This window comes from Schistocerca piceifrons, chromosome 2 (assembly GCF_021461385.2).
Source record: "Schistocerca piceifrons isolate TAMUIC-IGC-003096 chromosome 2, iqSchPice1.1, whole genome shotgun sequence".
Taxonomy (NCBI): Eukaryota; Metazoa; Arthropoda; class Insecta; order Orthoptera; family Acrididae; genus Schistocerca; species Schistocerca piceifrons.
In genome coordinates, this window is record NC_060139.1 from 502034785 (window position 1) to 502056274 (window position 21490).

Consider the following 21490-nt stretch of genomic DNA (forward strand, 5'->3'; position numbering starts at 1 on the left):
ACGTTACAAGAGAGACATTGTGCATCACGGAGAGGTTTACTATTGAAATTTCGGGACAGCACTTATCAGGAGGAGTCAGACAACATAATACCTCCCCCGACATACATCTATCGTATTGACCACGAGGAGAAAATTCTAAAAAATTAGCGCCAATACAGAGGCTTACTGACAGTCAATCTTCCCACACACTATTCGCGAGTAGAGCAGGGTTGTAGGGATCAGATACTGGTACCGAAAGCACCCTACGCCACATATCATTAGTTGGCTTGCGGAGTATGATGCAGATGTCGACGTAGTTCGGTGTAATGCATCTTATCACAACGTGTTTATCATGATTTCGCTCAACTAGCCTGACTTTTCCAGAAGAAAAACTTCATTAATGGCCTCTGCAATTAAGTCTGAGAATATAAATATGTTGTGAAGATTGCAAGAAATATGTGCCAATCTGAGATACGGAATTTTCTAATAAGTTGGTCGTTGACAGAACTATTACAGATGCTGCATAAAGTTCATCAGATGAAGCACAATAAGTTTCCTATTTACCTTCCAAACCTCTGATTTTTATTACTCTATCCACTTTTCCTCGTAAGATTCAGTAGGCTGTTTACTGCAAATATTTGTTTCTTTAGTTATATTTTTATTTATCTGATATCACATTCAAAAGAAAGCAAAGTCGTTAGGTTCAAGAGCGAGACAAGTACAATTTTTTAAAATTGGTTATGTAATAAGATATTATGGTGTGGTGGTGGCCTAGGTAAAGATTTGGGAAAAGATAACACAGATAAAAATATTTTGCAAGTTTGTGAACAGTCTCTGGTGTTTGATTCGAAATTATATAAAGGTCACTTACCCACTTATTACACCAACGCTTTCAATAATTTTTTGGATGTATTCCAGTCTCTTCCTCTGTAATAATTGTTGCTACCTACGACACCCTCTTCTAGAAGAGGGATATTCCCTGACATTATTAGGTGGTGAGTGATCATTTAATTCCATATAAAGAAAGTTTCTGATACGAAGTTTTTATTGGCTTGATAGCATGTGTGTACACTGGATTACTCATTTCGACAGGACTAAGATACCGTCTTCAGATCCACTGACTACAGGTTATGAAATCGTGCTGTCTGGTTTATCGTAAGTAGTAATCCAGTGTGTGTATATGCTGCAAAGGGAATACATAACTTGATATCAGAAGGTTTTTTTACATTTTGTGATTGTGCCATAAGAAAATAAAAGAAGGAAAGTGATGTACATCCGGAAACCCGATTGTATGTCTCCAGTCCCACAGATTCTACACACTAACATGAGTAGTCGTTTGTTTACCACATTCCACAACGATTTTAGAAATACAGGACGAATGTTATCTACCTGACTTGTTTTCTTTGATTGCAAGTCTTTCACGTGTCAAACTGTAATACTAGATCCGTTAAGTTTTTCATATCGACATTCATTTCATCCATCACATCAGCACACTGTTCCTGCCTCTCGTAGGAGCCCTGAGTGAAACTTTTGGATCCACCCTTCCCTTCTCTGCGTTTAACAGTTGAATTCATGCAGCAGTCATAATGTTGATGCACAAGGTTTCAGTTTCGTGGCAAGTTATTTTCTACGCGTCGAAACTTTCCTGCCGGTAGTCAGTTACTTAATGGCCCCTTCACTGTTTTTCTGTAGCCATTTCGCATCACCAAGCCTGCACTTACTATTGATTCGTGCAGTCTAACGCATTGCTTTTCGGGTGGGAAGGCGTGCCGGTCCCCGGCACAAATCCGCCCGGCGGATTAGTGTCGAGGTCCGGTGTGGTGGATGGTTTTTAAGGCGAATCCATCTGACTCGACGAGTCTGGGCGGGTTCCCCTTATTCCACCTCAGTTACACTATGTCGGCGACTGATGCGGAAACACTGTCTCCGCGTACGCATGCACCATAATTACTCGACCACGCAAACATTGGAGTTACACTTCTCTGGTGTGAGACGTTCCCCGGCGTCCCACTGGGGGCCGAACCGCACAATAACCCTGGATTCGGTGTGGGGCGGCGGTGGGGTGAGTGGACTGCTGTAGCCTGTTGTGGGGTTGTGAACCACTGATGGCTGCAGCGGGGACGAAGCCTCTCCGTCGTTTCTAGGTCCCCGGTACAATATATTACAATACTACTGATTTCATTCATAAGTGATTTGGGTACACGATGGTGTAGATATCTTTGTGTCTATTTATAAATGCATGCAGTAATAAAGAAAGAAAATAAATAATTTATAGTTTGGCGTCGTGTGGATTTTATAATAATTGTATGCGCAATAACGCCAGCTGCCCTCACATGTCTGCCTGTTCAGGTTGCATAGCTCGTTACGTGAACCCTCTTACCCCTCCCTCCCCACATCCCTATCCTTCCCTTCCACCTCCCCCATCTCCAGCTGCAACGAGTCTCATGATGACAAGTCTCATGATGACACGCCACTTGTAGCATCACTACAGAGTAATGTGTGCGGAGGGGCTTGGGCAGATATCGTGCGATTGAAGTAGTATACATTACACTACGAATTTAATAATTTTGTAACGTGGGTTATGCTGACTAATGTAAAAGAAGATATTCCATTCCATACCTCACCCTCAGGTTTTTTTCCTTTTTTCCGTGAAGTAGTCCCTGTACTCCCTCATGGCTCATGTTATACTGGCTCGAAATTGGTTCAGCTATTTTGTCGTGAAAACGTAAGTGACAGAGTTATTTTCGTATTTACAATAATAGTGTGGATTGTGTCAAATGCTACGTGGTAGCACCATAAAGCCTTTGTTCTGGGACAATCGTTCAATTACGCTAGCCACGAACGATGTAAAGCTGTTTTTAATCATGTCATGTGTGGATGTTGTCAGTTTAAGAAGATTTTAGCGATGTCTGAAGCCTTTAATGACACCAAAAGTATTCGAGAATGTTTTATGATCTGAAAATGGCTAGATTATTAGCCTAAACTAGTGATCAATCCAAATAAAGAAGATTTCATGTGCGATCTTTATTTCATGGGAATTCAACCCCTAACGTAACAAAAAAAAATCATGGTCGTTCACTGGTAAGTGGTGTAGCACATTGTAACACAAGAATGTGCATTTCACAGATTATACTCTACACTTTGGATTGGTTCATCTCCGAAACTACGTATCACCGGATAATTTAAAATAAAAGAATAATTTAGTACTAACAAGAACACCTGGTAACTAAATGTTTAAGATCATTCAAGAAATCTTTCTGTTAATGTGATGTCCCATTTCAGACTGAACCTAGCGAGGTTTTATCAATCAATCTGATATGTTCAATCTTTACTTTGGTATTTTACTGCTTTCAGATTTGGCACACTCTCATTATACACAAAAATCATTTGACGTTTCTGAAAGAGGAAATTTCATTATAAAGTGTTTTGTGGTTGTGTAGCAGGAGTCGTGAAGCTGTAAATAGCTATAATGTAGGACGTTATGTTACTGTTTCTCACCTTTTTGCAAAATCCATTTGTAGACTACTTCAGACTAAAAGACAAGTGTTGCTTTAATTTTGAGCGTATTTTAATTACCTCCACTTTAATTATACTTTTCCTAGAGAAAGATACAAAATAATCTCGCCATTATGCGAACCGTTGCTTGAATTAACAATAGTGCCCCGGTGTCGTTCATTTCATCAGAAACAGAACCTCACCATATTGTACGTAGTGTTTACTACTGGAATTCAGTTTTTCTAGAGAAATATTTGTGGAGTATCTGATCCACGTAACTGTATTCTGCAGCAGCGCATGACATGACCTAAGTGAGGTATCGTGGCTTTCATAATGTTCCAGCTTTTGTTTGACTGTGCGTGTATTTAGAGAGGTAGGTAGGATAAACCGTGTAAATATAGAGCACGGAGCCAACAGGTTAATGGGCAATACACATAAAGCAGTTTATGGCTTGGTGGCTTAATGCAAACGTTTCACTACAGAAAAGAAATAGCGCACGCGAAAAATTCATTACGCTTACGAAATGCGCAGTAAAACAGCAGGTAGGAAGCGAAGAAGTACTGTGTTGTGCTTAAATCCTTTCGATAAACGGCCTTCCAGAGAAGTAACTGTCGGAAAAGTCCACACGGAAGTAATACTGTTCCGGCGAATGCCGACGTAGAGTCGTAAAGAGAGAAACATTTCCACCTTAAGCCAGTTTGCCAGACTGCCCGGTTTTTGCTTGTGATATTTTTGATTGTTTACCGTTTGTCTGTTTAGCCTCCAGCTGCTATTTCTATATTCGTGTTTCGTATGATACTTAACCAGAACTGACGTTTCGGCTATACTACTGCAGAACTGGTTCTGCACTGTCGTGTACAGTGTGATGGCACGTGAGCAGTACCACTGGTGCCTACCAGTGGTCGATTATTAGAAAGAGCGTCACTTGCTTGAGAAATCCCTAGTAGACGGTAAATAAACAAAGAAGCAGAATTTAGAACACATTAGTTCTGGCAGTTTAATTACATGACATTCCCAAAATTTCAACTCCAAGAATTCGCAGGATTGGCAACCTACAGAAAATATCTTTTTACTCTCCTGCACCAAGGTCTTGATGCTTATTGCTGGTGCAGCGTCTCCTCGCATACGAAATTTTATTTCTCCCATATTTGCCTCTACAGCTGATGCCCAGGAAGCTTCTCTACGACTACGCAGTCCAAAGACCATTCCACAAATTCGTGATACGATACTTTCCTCTTGCAGTTTTTCTTTTGCTGTTATCTCTGTGTCTGGGGGTTTATCCACGTCCACTCACTTATGACCCCCCCCCATTGTCTTAACAAGCAATCAGTACGGTTGCAAAGACACGGGATTATGGATACACGATCTATCGCTTCGAGCGATAAACCACGTTTCTTGTCGCACAAGAACAATGATGACGTTCAGACACGAAATATGACCAGTGCCATGATGCAGTGTTATGCTATATGGGACATTCACCTGGGCTTCGGTGAAACCAGAGATCAAAGGTACCACGACTGGTTTTGACTACGTGACTATTTTTTCGAGCTGCATGCACGCCATTATGCTTGATGTTATCACCGATGGATAGCATCTTCCAGGAAAGATAACTGTCCAAATAATAAGGCTACAATCATGCTACAGTTTATTGAGGAACGTGATAGTGAACTGCCGTTGATGTGTCGGCCAGCACAATCTCCTTATCTGAACCCGACTGAACTCATGTAAAGTGCTGCAGAGCGCGACTCCATGTCCACAAACCACAGGGCCGTAATTAAAGGGGAACCGCATGACCAATGGTGCCAATTACCTCCAGAAACCTACTGAGATGGAGCTCATACTATTGTGGCTTAGCAGTGTATGTTTCACACGATGAAGTAAAAGATACCAGATAAGTTTTGACACCGGAGATGCATTTTCTTAGAAACCTTTTTCCTGCTTATCCTACTTGTAGAAAGCGAGTGAAAAATAGTGCTACACTGACATATAATTTGTTGTATCTACATCCACATCCACACTCCGCAAGCCACCTGACGGTGTTTGGTGGAGGGTACCTTGAGTACCTCTATCGGTTGTCCCTTCTATTCCAGTCTCGTATTGTTCGTGGAAAGAAGGATTGTCGGCATGTGTCTGTGTGGGCTCTAATCTCTCTGATTTTTTCCTCATGGTCTCTTCGCGAGATATACGTAGGAGAGAGCAATATACTGCTTGACTCCTCAGTGAAGGTATGTTCTCGAAACTTCAACAAAAGCCCTACCGAGCTACTGAGAGTCTCTCCTGCAGAGTCTTCCACTGGAGTCTATCTATCATCTCCGTAACGCTTTCGCGATTACTAAATGATCCTGTAACGAAGCGCGCTGCTCTCCGTTGGAGCAAGCGTAATGTAACCTGCACATGAAATCGAAACGAAGATGATCCTAAGTTGCGTCTGTTCTGCCCTTTTTTTCTAGTACTCACTACGTAAGCTACTTGAATCACAAAATGCGTATGCCAATACTGAAGTACATGTGCCTCTGTTTTCTCATAAGACAGTTATGGTGAGGTGGTGTAGTGCAACTCTTTCGCTCTTATCAATGTGCGTTCGCGAGTTTTCTGTTCAAAATATTTATTATGCGACCCAAGAATGTAATTTACCGTCTTATACGTGACTTCAGATAAGAGCACGATTTTTCTTTGTTTTATTTCCTTTATCTCTATCTGTATGGCATTTAAGGCTTACACTCCTTGTAGATTATTTAAAACAAAAGTGAAAAAGTTTCCCCTGTAAATAAATCGAACAACTGAGATACAAGTCAAATGTCGTTTTGATAGATTAGTTGCATGAACTGAGATTACCTGAACAAAGTGTAGTTAATTTCTTGACTTTTGTAGCTACTTTTTTGACTTTCAACGAACAGTGCGTAATCCTTGGCACGCTATTTCTCGTTTGCTGTGACGTCACCTTGTTGCAGCCTTAGAACGTGTAGCTGTGCCTTATTTCCTTTTTCCATCCGCTCTTGCCGCACATGCCTCTGAGTAGTGGAAATCCTATTACTCGACAGCTCTCCTGCCTCCAGTCCCCCATAAAAAGACGACTCTGAAGAACATTTCTTGCTACAGGAACATCGCTTTATAGCTGCAGCCGATATCGTAAAGGAAGTCAGCATGATTATACTATCTGCGACGAGTAAAGGTCACTTCTCAGCACGCTTACTTTTTTTTACCCCCGATGCAAAAGCGAGCTCTGTATTAGAGATCATACTTTCTTGAAGACATACTGAACGTATTACGAAGTCAAATTAGATTCTTTAGCCCTGAAGGCGGAACTAGATGTTCGATGATGATTTTGACTTCATATGCAATGCAATGTAAGATGATCAGTCCCACGCTCCTCCTATTAATGAGTTCACAGCTCATGGCCTGGTGGCTAGCGTTACTGACCCTGGATCACTGAGTCCCACGTTCAATTTCCGACCGGGTAGGAGATTTTCTCCACCCGGGGACTGGGTGTTTGTGTTATATTCATCATTTCATCATCACACGGGTAAATGACGAGACTGGACTGTAAAAACCGTGGAAATTTGTCGTTGAGCGCCCCACAAACCAAATATCATCCTTTTAATGACGATGAAAATAACGACAAACAGCGACCTTTCCGAAGTCTAATGTATTTTCTATGACACCTTACAGGTATACATTACTTGACTAAAATGACTAAGAGCGGGGTCAGCTTCTGCTTTCTAAATAACATTATTTAGTAATGAAAGCTGAAGGACAATTAAACCATTTTAGAAATTTACGATAGAGTCGCAGGGTGTGGAATTGTGACTCGTTGTAGAGTCAGGAATTTTTTGCTAGATTTTGGAGTGGATTTCTAGTTCCAGACATTTGCCTTGCAAACAAGGGAAGGATCCACAAAACGTTACACTGAACTGGAGGATCGGAATTATTTCCAATAGACAAAAACTAAAGCGTCTTGTTCGTGTAAATACACTTTTAGATGTATACAGAGTAAAACAATGCTTTCCGACAATCACATGCCATCCATTCTACGCCGACTACTCCTAACGATACACGTAATGAAATTTCTAATTATAAGTGGAAAATACTTCACCGAGGTAGCAGTAAGAATTAAAATAAATTCTTTAATACACTCTAAAAAAATTATAACCATGAGTGATAACGAGATAACTTAAGTGAATAAGTAACAATATTATGCTTCCTTTGCACATATTCTTATAAAATTTTTTACAGATGCTGTAACTAACAAAAAAATTAATTTAAATGTTGGAATGGTTTGCAGTTTCAATAATTCAGGCCCAATAAGGAAGCAAAACGTGCACTCCTTTCATCAAATAATGTTACTATTGATGTTTCAGAAACTGCTTGGACTGAAGCGCTTTTAATAATTAAAGATGCAGTAAGACAAAAATGAAATTCTTTCCATCACACAACGTTGTTATTGATATTTCAGACACTGTTTTTGTTCCGCCTGTGGCTTTTAAACGAGAGAAGATTTCCAATTTGTTTTCACCCTTCAGTCGGCATACACAAAAAATGATAGCTATCGGTGTTATACACTGACACTGTTGGAAATGATTCGTGCCACGGAGGAGCATAGAAAATTCCTGATGAAAACGGCTGATGTGAAGATGCCATCAGCAGATACAAATGAATTCATTCACATGAAAGCATGAAAAAGTTTCTGCTATCAAATGATTTTGAACCATGACTATGTTCCTGGTAGCTCTTTTAAAAAAGGCAACCTTGTGCTGCTTTTAGCTGTATCCATAATATTAATAAGCAATCAATAGTATATTGTCGCCAGTATATTTTCCTTCCTTTAATGGTAGTAAAGGATAGTCGCATATAATTTACAATAAAATGTTTGTAGGTAACTGACTGATACATGCTGTAATATGCACCGACGTTTTCATCCCTGTAACCTTGTTATGAATGGATCTTGCTACCTCTCACATGAATTACCTAGTGTTCTGAGTGATTCACATTAACTTTTCCGTGTTGAAATTTGAGTGGGGGCTGAATGCGAGTGATAGATTACGCTAGTCTCCATAACATGCTTTAGGATATAGCACTCCTCCTATCATTTGCTAACAGGTGGCTTCCAGATGCCAAACTGTTTACTTTCTACAGCCGAAACAAAGTCAAAGCGATCGACAATAAAGTGGTCGAAATTTCAGATCGCTGTTCACTGCCAGTTTCTTCCTAAATCAACTCTGAAAGTATGGAGAGGATGCATAGCATAGGATACGTTTTATGGTAGCTTATTTTTTAAGACCTCATTCATCTCCATTCATAGAAAGATGAACAAAGACTGTTTTTTACTCTTTTCCTAGCTGTTTCATATGAAACCATGTTTATATCTCCTGAAGCTTGATGCATGTAATTTGGTTTATGTCATGCAACCAAAAATAGTTCATTTATAAGTCTCCGTTCCTAATCCTTAGAAAATTCAAATTTTGTATTTTATTATGGTGGAACTCATCTTCGTTGGAAGTTAGATAATCGCATCAGATAATTGAAACGCTCTAAACTTGTTGCATCACACTGTTGGGTGTCTCTAATTGAGCAGATAATACAGACATAGTTTCTTTTTGGGGAACTGTAACGTTTTATTTACAAAACAGCAAATTCGAACCCAGTGTCGCCAGTAGAGACCATCTAAGACAATTTTTTTCGGTTTTATGTGCAGTCGAGACATCGTAAAAATTCTAGAAGAGAAATAAAACCTTTTTTGTAGTTAATACAAACTTGACTTCTTCCAACGAATTCGCTTGTGTTCGATAGCATACCGAAAGTGAGATGAGTTACAATTTCCTTCAGTGACGACGTCATTAGAGCTGATCCTACAGCTGGCACGCCACTGCTGACAGAGAGACAGACAGACAGTGACAGATATAGAACGACTGAGCAGACTTTCATTTGCCTCGGGCTTCGTCGCCTGTTTTGATCGGATATATTTTCCCGAGAAGCAGACCGATGTTCGGCTCTTCAGGGCAGAGATGTGTTTCTAATTAGCGGCGAGTCCGGTAGCAGCTATCACAGTGGTGTGTGTCAGTTTTAATTAAAACATTCTCGCCGACGTTACGCAGCAGTGAATGTGTTTTGAAGTTAATGCGCCCGCCGTACGGGACACAGCGCCGTGTGTTCACTGCCTAGCAGATAAGGGTGGGCTGGCGCCGCTGCTGTTTTGTCTGGCCGGACACCGGCCAGAAGAGAGCCGCCCCTGATCCCTTCCGTAGCCTCACCCTGGCCGGCCCTGCTGACGTCACTGTATGCACTGCTGATAGCGCGCCTTTCCAGACGGGAATACATTTAATCACCTAACGAGATACAAGAGTGGGACCTCATGGATTATAGCGTGGCGTGGGTTAAAATAACTGTCTGCCCCATACAATACCCGAAACTACATGAGTTGGAAGCCAGTTACGTATACACGGAGATTCAGCTGCCGCTACCGCTAGGTTTTATGCAACCTGCAACACCATCGAATGTTACGCGGAAGATTGTCATATTGTCGTTGTGTGCAGACTATTAGACATACAGAAAAACGAACGGGATCTTTTTGCGGGAAATTTAACGCACTTAAATTCTGTACTTGAATGCGTTTCCGCTAGAGACTGCAGTTTTCGAAATAATTAAAGAAAAACGTACATATGTGACCCACAAATGCGTTTTTCTTGAATAACTCGAAAACCGTGACGACCAGCAGTAACATATCTCAGTACAAAATTCAATTACATTGCATTTCCTACAAAAATATCTTGTTCATTTTTTTCTGTTCGACTAATAGTTTGTGTGTAGCAAGTGAGAGAATATGATCATCTTGCATGTGGCATCTGAAGGCGTTGTGGGCTGCATAAATCCCAGCGGTAAGGCAGCTGGATCACCTTGTACAGGTGGTTCCCTGCTTGGTAGCCTACATTCACGACAAGTATTACAGGACTAATGCGGAACGTGTCAGTTGAATAAAATATTGCAGAAATAGAAAGTATATGAAGACATCCGCTGTAAACAATAGTAAGGAACAAGTTGGTTGTTTCGAGAAGTTGCACAGCAAAGTTCAAATAAAATCTGGAAAACACGAAATTTGAAGTACATCCATCATCATTTTTTTATTCAGATAAGTTACTGTTTTCAAAAAAGGGATAGACTAACAAAATATTAGAAAAGTCGTTAATTCTATCCAAAATTCTGCTCTTAAAATATGACAAGGAGTATGTAACATTGATTACTTGCTAAGTGAGTGCACTTAACAAAAAAAATGGTTCAAATGGCTCTGAGCACTGCTTAAACCTAACTAACCTAAGGACAACACACAACACCCAGTCATGCACTTAACATGAAGTGTCATTGACTTAACACTGTTTACTTTCTGGCCGAGATACCAAAACATTACCTTGAAACGTTTCAAAAATACAAATTTAAAAGATCAATATTATTATTTATTGCGTAATGATAATCCCTTGTGTGTATGTAATTTCATTACAATTTTTGGTGTTCAGTCCGTTAAGGAAATTAATATCTGTGAATAATGTTACGAAGGGACAGGAACGCAGAGACAGGATCGATGGTGAGCGATGTTGGATTGCTATGTAAGTAGGCTGTTTATGTTTTCTTATTGGCAACGTTACATAGCGCTCTGTGTGAGAATCACTGGCTGTGCTGTGTGCAGCCTGTGGCTGGTTTGCATTGTTGTCTGCCATTGTAGTGTTGAGCAGCAGCAGCTGGATATGAACAGCGCGTAACGTTGCGCAGTTGGAGGTGAGCCGCCAGCAGTGGTGGATGTGGGGAGAGAGATGGCGGAGTTTTGTAATTTGTCATGAACTGCTACATATATTATGACTATTAAGGTAAATACATTGTTTGTTCTCTACTAATATCTTTCATTTGCTAACTATCCCTATCAGTAGTTAGTGCCTTCCGTAGTTTGAATCTTTTATTTAGCTGGCAGTAGTGGCGCTCGCTGTATTGCGGTAGTTCGAGTAATGAAGATTTTTGTGAGGTAAGTGATTTCTGAAAGGTTAGTTTAATGTTAGTCAGGGCCATTCTTTTATAGGGATTTTTGAAAGTCAGATTGCGTTGCGCTAAAAATATTGTATGTCAGTTCAAGCACAGTCTTGTATAATTGTTCAAAGGGGACGTTTCATATGTCGAACCTTAGCCGAGGATACCTCACTGGAATCTTCTGATTTTTTTTCTTGTAGTTTGTGTAATTAGAATTAGTGTAGCTTTTGATTATTGCTAGCGCGTAATTATAGAGAGAGTTTCCATTGTAGTTGTAGTTTTTCATTGTTGTACAGTAAAACAGTTGTGGCATGCATGTAGATTTGCACCAAGTATTTCGCAGCTGCGCTTGCAACTAAGTAGACATTATTTCCATTGCTATGTTATTTTATTTTGTTCTTCAAATTGTGCTTTTCTGTGTTATCGTGTGAAATATTGTGACAATAATGGCGTGTGAAAAACGTAATACTAGGCTTCAAAGTAAACTGAGAAATGACAGTGAAAACGAAAGCAGTGTGTTTGCGTCACCGAGTAATGAATTAACTGATGTTCAAAGTAGTAATTTGGTAATTGTGCATAGGGAAACGGAGTGGGCTGCAAACAATGGTGTACACAGTGAAACAATTAGTGAACAGGTAAGCATTATCGATCTATCCGTCGGCAACAGCTCGCCTCAGGATTCCGAAATGACAGGACACAATTTTGCAAATACTGTAGATTCAGGTTTTGAGTCCTCACCGTTTTCTCAAATAAATCAAGACACATTTTCTGCTTCTCAGAATGCGAATATTGCCGGTTCAAATGCACTGCCGAATAGCACTGAGGAACATGTTTCAGACACCAGTGCACTGTTATTACAGTTAATGCAACAAATGGGACAAAGGCTACAAAAGTTAGACACAACGCTTGAATAAAATCAGAAACAAATGGGACAAAATCTTCAAAAGTTAGACACAATGGAACAAAATCTTCAAAAGTTAGACACAATGGAACAACACCAGAGACAATCACAGCAACAGTTATACACAGTGGAACAAAATCTCAAAAAGTTAGACACAGTGGAAAAAAATCTTAAGAAGTTAGACTCATTGGAACAAACTCTTGAACAAACACGTGAAGATTTAACTACTGAGTTACATAACATTGAATCGAAATGTCAAAAAGTCTGTAATGACGTAAAAACACAAATTTGTGAGCATTTCCAACCTATTTTTTCGTGTCATGAAAATGCATTACAGAATCACGAAGCAGCCATAAAAGAACTGCAAACTATTGTTCATGAAAATCACGACACCTTGCAAGCTAAAATTGACTCAGTTGCATCTACCGATTCGGTTACGCAACTTGCAAAAACTCAAGAACACTTAAAGGACACAGTAGATTCGATTTCAACACAAATGGACACTCTGAAACTTGATTCAGAAAAACACACTGAGGAAATGTGTTCACTATCGGAGAAAGTAGCCGAACTTTCGGATCAGGTCACTAATTTATCTACGAAGGTAGATGATAATCTGAATGACACAGAAGAGTGCAAACAAATTAGGAAATTCAAACAAAATCAGAATCAAATTAATACGCAACACCAAAGAGAAATCCGGGAAGTACAAGATCAGCTGACACAGGTAATACAAGAATTACGTATTTCAGAGGACACTCGTGCCCCAATACGGGAAGAGGGACATACAAATATGGAACAGCCACAAAATAATAACACAGCGCATTTCGGATATTATGAAAGAAATTGGCAAGGTGCACCGAATTTTGAAATGGAACCGCCGAAACGACGTAACAATGACCGATATGCGACTCGCCGACATGATGACTTTGACTATAAGTTGTTCATTACTACACGTAAATTCAAAACATTTAAGAATTCTGGCAACGACATTCATCCACAAGCGTGGCTCCATCAATTCTCTCATTGTTTTCCTCCCAACTGGTCATTAGAGCACAGATTAGAATTTATGTGTGGCTACTTAGAGAATGAACCAGCTGTAAGAATGCGATCGGTCATTCACGATTGCCACAGTGAAGGAGAGTTTTACCATGCCTTCCTCTTAGCATATTGGTCTCAAGCTACACAAGACCGAGTAAAACATAGCATCATGATGATGAAACACTTTGAACAATCTGAATTTTCCAGTCTTGTCAAATATTTTGAAGACATGTTGCATAAGAATCAATATCTTTCAAACCCATATAGCCCTTCAGAACTCATCCGCATTTGCTTAATCAAATTACCTGAACATTTACGACATATTATTTTGGCAGGACGTTGCAAAGACGACATTGAAGCTTTTCAGGGACTCTTACAAGAATTAGAGATTGGCACAGACAGTCGCGGGATGCGAAAACAGGAACACAATCACTACAGGTCACATCCGTCACAATTCCGTGACGATAGAAACAATAACTGGACACGACAGGTCTATTCTTACAACGCAAATCGTGACCAAAATAGACACCACCCGTATGACAACCGTTGGCAGAGTAGTAATAATTACAGGGAAGGATCACCTCTCCGCGGTAGTGACTATCACAGAGACAATCAGAGAAACAGACAATTTGGGAACCAAAATAATTATTATCAAGGGAGACAGAATAACTTTAGACGCAACGGTCCAGCGAGCAGTTACGATTCAGGGAGAAATTCTCCACCACGTGACCGACAAGAAAGAAACTATGGCATCTACCGACATGACGACAGACGATATGATCGTAACGACAGACCTGAATTGCATCAGAACTGGCGGGATTCAAACAGAGCAGGGCCCTCTCGAGGAGGTGAATTTGTAGAAGTTAGGTCTCCAAATCCCAATAACGACGCGCGCCAACAAAGAGACAATAGGCAATGACTCATACCACTGGCAGCCACGAAACGTACCTGTGGAACTGACGACGCAGCTGCCGTAGCTAGTAATTACGTCAAAATGGAAGACATTAGGGACATCTTACTCCAGGAACACGACGTAAAACATAACAACATTGCATATCCTGTGATTCACATTACAGTAAATGATGAAAAATTTACGGCAGTACTTGACTCTGGCAGTCCCATTTCAGTAACTAGTGAAACAGCCTTTAGCAAATGCAACAAATCGAACGATTGTCCCACACTTCCGATACGTAAGATTAAATTACAAGGTGCAATCTTTGGAAAAAGTGTAGATGTACGCCAACAAACCAATTTAGAATTCTTTTGTCAAAGCCACAGCTTCTCTATGAACTTTCTTATTGTTCCATTATTGTCGACGGAAATTATATTGGGAGTAGACTTTTTGAATGAATACAAAGCAATCTTAAACTTTCACGATGCGGAAATAAGTTTAGAGAAGGAAGGTAAGTCAATAGCTTTGAAATTTGAAGATTGGCTCTCAAACCATGACGAGGAAATTAATCGGCTTTACCTTCTGTTAGACAACAGTTCGGAATTTTCTACGGAACTAGACACTAATAATCACTCTGCAAATACTGACAGGGATGATATCGACGGCATAATTGAAATTAATGAGTTAATTTAGAATAAAATTTAAACAATTGAGAACTGTAATGACACTGATAGGCAGGACCTTTTTGAGATTTTACAAGCACATTCCACAGTTTTTACTCACAAAACAGGAACAATCAAGGGATTTCAATGCCAATTTCGTGTTCGTGAGCATACTAAGTTTTGTGTTAGACCATACATAATTCCGGCGCATTATAGGGTACATGTTAGAACAGAAATACAATCTATGCTTAATGAGGGCATTATTGAGCCTGCAGTAAGCTCATACAACAATCCATTACATGTTGTTGAAAAGAAAAGTGGATCGATCAGACTTGTCTTAGATTCGAGACAAATCAATACTATCATTATTCCTGAAACAGACAGGCCGCAGACGATGGAAGAACTTCTTCAAAATTTTAGTGGTGTAAAAGTGTTGTCTTCCATTGATCTCAGTTCCAGCTTTTATCAGATCGAACTTCATCCTGAATGTAGAAAATACACAGCTTTTCTTTGTTTCGGCGTTTGTTATCAGTTTCGGAAACTTCCTTTTGGTTTGAACATTTCTTCGGCAGCATTCATTCGCGGGCTAAATTCCATATTACCTGAGTTCTTAAAACGTCACATGACCTTATATGTAGACGATATTCTGATAGCAGAAGCCTCATGGGAACAACACAATCGCATCCTCAACAGCGTGTTACATATCTTTGCAGAATCTGGAATTACAGTTAACTTGGAAAAGTCTGAATTCGGTAGGTCAAAGGTGAAGTTTTTGGGACATATTATTTCTTCTGAAGGCATTCAGTCGGATCCTGAAAAGTTAGAAGCAATCAGAGCCATTCCAGTTCCATCCACAAAAAGACAAGTCCGCAGTTTTCTAGGTCTCGTAAATTTTTACCGTCGTTTTCTGAATATGCAAATTCTTGTTACACCAAAACTTTGTTCTCTCACTGGAAAAAATAATATTTGGAACTGGGACGAACAAGCACAGTTGGAATTCAATTCTTTGAAAGAATCGCTACTTAACGCGCCCATACAAGCTCATCCAGATCTGTCACAAGATTTCTGCCTTAGCACAGATTCTTCTAAAGTCGGTCTTGGTGCCCACTTATTTCAAGAAGCCACAGAAAATGACACTACTGTTCAGGAAACCATTGCTTTTGCTAGCCGAGTGCTAACAAAATCCGAAAAAAATTATTCCGTTACTGAGTTAGAAGCTTTAGCAATCGTTTGGGCATTTAACAAATTCCGTTTCTTTCTTTCTGGTAAGCACGTAAAAGTATACAGTGATCATCGTGCATTACAATTTCTTATGTCTTCAAAATTAAATCATGACAGGTTAATACGTTGGGCATTGTTTCTGCAAGAATTCCACTTCACAAGAGTCTACATTCCCGGGAAGGAGAACATTGTTGTGGACGCACTGTGACGCGCACCGGCTGGGCTTAAGAAAAGTAACACAGAAGGCAACCTCGAGAAAAGTTTCAGTATTCTTTACATTCAGAAAGTCGCCTTTGAAAACTTCATCACCACATCTTTAAAGGACATTGCTCATGAACAAGACGTAGCCAAGATAAAGATCCGATTTGGAAAGACATCAAAAGCAAATGGCATGAAAAGACACACACACAGATTCGGCATTATTATCTGGTTAGAAACAACATACTGTTCAAACGCTGCACTGTTGATGACAAGCTATGGGTACTTTGCATTCCTGACGATTTTGTTAATAAGCTCATTTGGTACATTCATTTCAGCTACGCACATTTTGGTCCACGAAAATGTTATCATATTCTTCGAACGACTTGTTATTTTAACAATATGGAAAAGAGAATTCGAAGAGTCCTGTCTATTTGTAAACTTTGTCAAAAGGCTAAACCATCTACTATCTCACATCATGCTCCGTTGTTTCCTATCATTCCTTCTAAATTAAAAGAATTTGCTGCAGTTGATCTATAGGGACCCCTTGTCAGAACATCGAATGGATTTTCGTACGTTCTAGTCGCTGTTGAACTTACTTCAAAATTTATTTCTCTCACTCCGTTACGTAAAGCCACTGGACGATCTGTATCCAACGCCTTTGTTAAATTTTCTTACGTGAAGTTGGCCACGTTGCTAAAGTCATTTCAGATAACGGACCGCAATTTAGATCTGCTGTTTGGTCACGCATGCTTCGGAATCATAAAATCAAACCTGTTTTTATTTCATTGTACTCACCACATTGCAACCCGTCTGAAAGGATTATGAAAGAAATCAATAAGCTTTGCAGACTTTATTGTCACAGAAAGCATCAGCATTGGGACAGATATTTACACTTATTTCAAAATGTGCTGAATGAAATGCCTCATAATTCCACTGCTTTACCACCTATTCTTGTACTGAAGAATGAAGAACCACCGAACAGAATCAGAGAACTTGTACCTTTCCCGAATACACGTAAACTTCGACACAAAGACATAATTGATTTGGCTCTTAAAAATATAAAATCTGCAGCAGACAAAAGGAGAAAACTACACGGTAAAGGAAATGCAAAGAGATTGTATATTCGTCAGAAAGTTCTCATTAAAGCTCATTCATTGTCATATAAGAAGAAACACTTGAGTCACAAATTCTTTCTAGCTTACAATGGACCTTACAGAATCCGACGTATACCACATGATAATTGCGTTGAAGTTGAAACTCTGCGTACTAGGAAGAGTAAAGGTTTACACCACATTTCACATGTAAAACCGTTTATTGAAAGATAATCTGCTTTTTAACTTTGTCTTTGCCATATAACTTTTCACTTTACATTATTAGTATGCTTTGTCAGACTTAGAATCTGTTAATATGCAACAATGTTTGAAGTTAAATATCCAGTCAAGAACCAAGAGAACTTATTTAAACAGAAATTACGAATGCATTGTTATTGTGAACAGACGACACAGTGTTATTGTGTGTGTACATTCTTGCTTGTTAGTTGCACGTTTACGTAACGACTATAAGGCTCACATACTTAGAACATTTACCAGTACTGCTAATGAGATTTTAATGCAACATTTTGGTTTACTTGCAGATACATTATAGGTTCAAGGTGCTTTCTGAGAGATACCAGATGACACAGTGGTTAGTTTATGTGACAGCTACACGACTATATCACGACGCTACTAATGTGTGACACAATTTACCTCGTTGCTTTTGCGGTGTATCTGTTTTATATCTGGACAGTTTTTCTGAATTCTTCTGGAAAGTAAAACATGTTTTAGTAGTAACTTTTGTGGTACAGCAACAATGAGACAGCCTTTTTCGTGGTACAACAATACGTTACTGAACAGTAATTTCTTCATCACGCCAATAAACTTAATAACTACGATATCTATTCGCAAAGCATTTCACTTTCGTTTATGATGAGGTAAGTACATTGACTTCAGCAGAACTTTGCTTACAGAGGACGATAACTACGACACTTCCACAGAATTATCTTACAGCAAGACGCACATTTAGCGCTACAGGACACGCATTTGAGTGATCAATTTTGTACTTAAACCATTTATTTTTCAAGATTTTTGAATTGCAAAGAAAGTTTTCCGTGATACATTTCATTCCATTGCTGTAATCTGTAACACTTGAGGATATAATTACATTTATCCTCAGGGGGGTACACGCTTACTTTGTGTACCATGTGTTTGGCAAGCACATGGAGCCCTAGCTAATATGGTATTCGCTTATACAACTTTACACTTCGGTACCATATTTCTCTAACACATAAATTACACAGCTATCTGATTATTTACCTGAGAGAGGCAAACATTTATCTTACTACATCAGTGACAGATGTTTATGTAACTACACAGTTGGATAACTTCACACTTATGAAATTGTATTTTGTCTGTACTTTGTGAAATGCTTATATTATTTCAGAACCATTGTGATACTATGAGAGCTTTGAATGATGTATTTGGTAAGGGAGCATGATTTTTAAAGTACGTTTGAGGTAAATGACACTACTGAGATGAGCAGAGAATTTTTTTTAGGTTTTGACACTATTGGAGGAAGCTACGACGATTTTGAGGTTTGGCTGAGGTTTTATGATGTTATTATTACGATGAGGGAGCACAAAAAGACATTTACCTTCACAGGAACTGCATTCATAATTTTCTTTTTAAGTACTTGGTAACTTTTTTGGTAGAATAACTTCTTGTGTTGCACCACTTTAATTACATAGACATTAAGATGTGAATATACATTTCCCTTGTCTGCATTATTGTCTTTAGTGTAATGTTTTTTTTTTTTTTTTTTTTTGCTTGAGCTATGTCCTGTTTAGGTATTTCATTTTCTACTGCTGTTTGCCAGGCATAATGTTACTGAATTTGACTTTGTATTACGCTGTTAAGCCAGTTTTACTACGCATTTATTTTTCTTGTTTGCTGCACAGTGCCTTATATTAGTTGTAATATTGCAATTGCTTTGCCAGTTTGAATTTTTTGTCATTGATGTTTGTGTTACTTGTTTTGTGCTGCTGCATTGCCTCATCCCTTAGTTTAGCATCTGAGCTCAGTAGATTTAAGTTAGCTTAAGAGGGGGTAGACTATATAAGATACTAACTATGATGAATTGGAAGAAATGCATTGAGAAGATATAAGAATATGGTTTGGCCAAAAAAAAAAGTATTTTGAAAGAGGAGATGAACAAAAATGTAGGGCCTAGAGACAATAAGTTTAGGTAGGATTTTCTTGGAAATAAATGATGAGGTAAGATAATGGTAAATAAATAAAGAGGTAAGAAATGTGTGAACATATAAATACAGAAAGCATGCTTGGATAGAATTTTTTTGGTGGAAACAAATGGTGAAATAAGAGGAAAGATATATCGATTGAAGTTTTGGGGTGGACTGCAGTACCAAATGTCACAATAAAAACAAACCCTGTCCTGTATTTTTGTGTTATTACACTATGTGAATTTGTGTTTTTCCTGTCTTAATGTGTTTAGCTAATAAGAGTTATGTTGTAGAATTTTTCTGATAATATGTTATTTTCTTTGTAAAGATGTTTAGACATTATTTATTCTGTTTTGTTTTAATATTCATGTGTGAAGTTGTTGTTCCGAAAGTTATTCTGATCTTCTATGTATGTACTCATGTCATAATTCCTGTAACTCTGATGTATATGTTAGTTCGATTCTTTTGTAAAGCCTGTACTACAAATGTTATCTGTATTGTTATGTTCTTTAATGATGTATTTTGTACCTTTGTAATTGTATTCTTATGTTATAAAATGGTAATTGACACCAGTTCATCATATTATTAACTTGTAAGTTACATTACACTCCACACGTTTCTGTTGGTCATAGTATATGGACAATATGTGAGAAGTAGGGACTGATAGTGTTTGCACGTGCGTTAATAATTCAGCAAGGGACTGGTTAACAGCATTGCTGGTTCTAAGGACAATTCCAAAAACTTCGTGAGTGTACAAGTGGAGGTTTATGGACTTGCTATCTTCTCTGCAAGACTCTTCGATGGTGATTGTGCACCTGCACAGTCGCAGCAGATGGCTGCTGGCCATCTCTACAAGGACTACATTGGGGCTGCATCTTTGATGGCCCACCAATACCATTATTTCTACAAGGACTACAGTGGGTCTGCACCTCTGGTGGCCCACCAATATCGTAATCTCTACCAGGACTACAACGGGTATGCTCTGTCATGACCTACCTACCAATATCCTTCAAAACGTCGAATGACTCTGCTGTGGGTTTCCTCTGTTGTGGCCCATTGCCTGCCTGCATGTCAAGAGTCAGCACTGTCTTTCCATTAGAAGAACAAGACTACTTCTTCAAGACTGCATGGAAATCCACTCCTTCCGTGTGCATTTTCTTTTACTGCTCAGATTTTGTGCGTAAAATTGTAATTAATACTGTGATGAATCAGGACTATATGGACTGTGAGAAAATTTTAGCTTTTGACCAACATTGTATCAATAAGTGTTTTATCAAATCATTCTTGACCACTGCCCAAAACAATTTGTAAAATTTTTTTTGGGGAGCATGGGGGCTATGTAAGTAGGCTGTTTATGTTTTCTTATTGGCAACGTTACATAGTGCTCTGGGTGAGAATCACTGGCTGTGCTGTGTGCAGTCTGTGGCTGGTTTGCATTGTTGTCTGCCATTGTAGTGTTGAGCAGCGGCAGCTGGATGTGAACAGCGCGTAGCGTTGCGCAGTTGGAGGTGAGCCGCCAGCAGTGGTGGATGTGGGGAGAGAGATGGCGGAGTTTTGTAATTTGTCATGAACTGCTACATATATTATGACTATTAAGGTAAATACATTATTTGTTCTCTATTAATATCTTTCATTTGCTAACTATCCCTATCAGTAGTTAGTGCCTTCCGTAGTTTGAATCTTTTATTTAGCTGGCAGTAGTGGCGCTCGCTGTATTGCAGTAGTTCGAGTAATGAAGATTTTTGTGAGGTAAGTGATTTCTGAAAGGTATAGTTTAATGTTAGTCAGGGCCATTCTTTTATAGGGATTTTTGAAAGTCA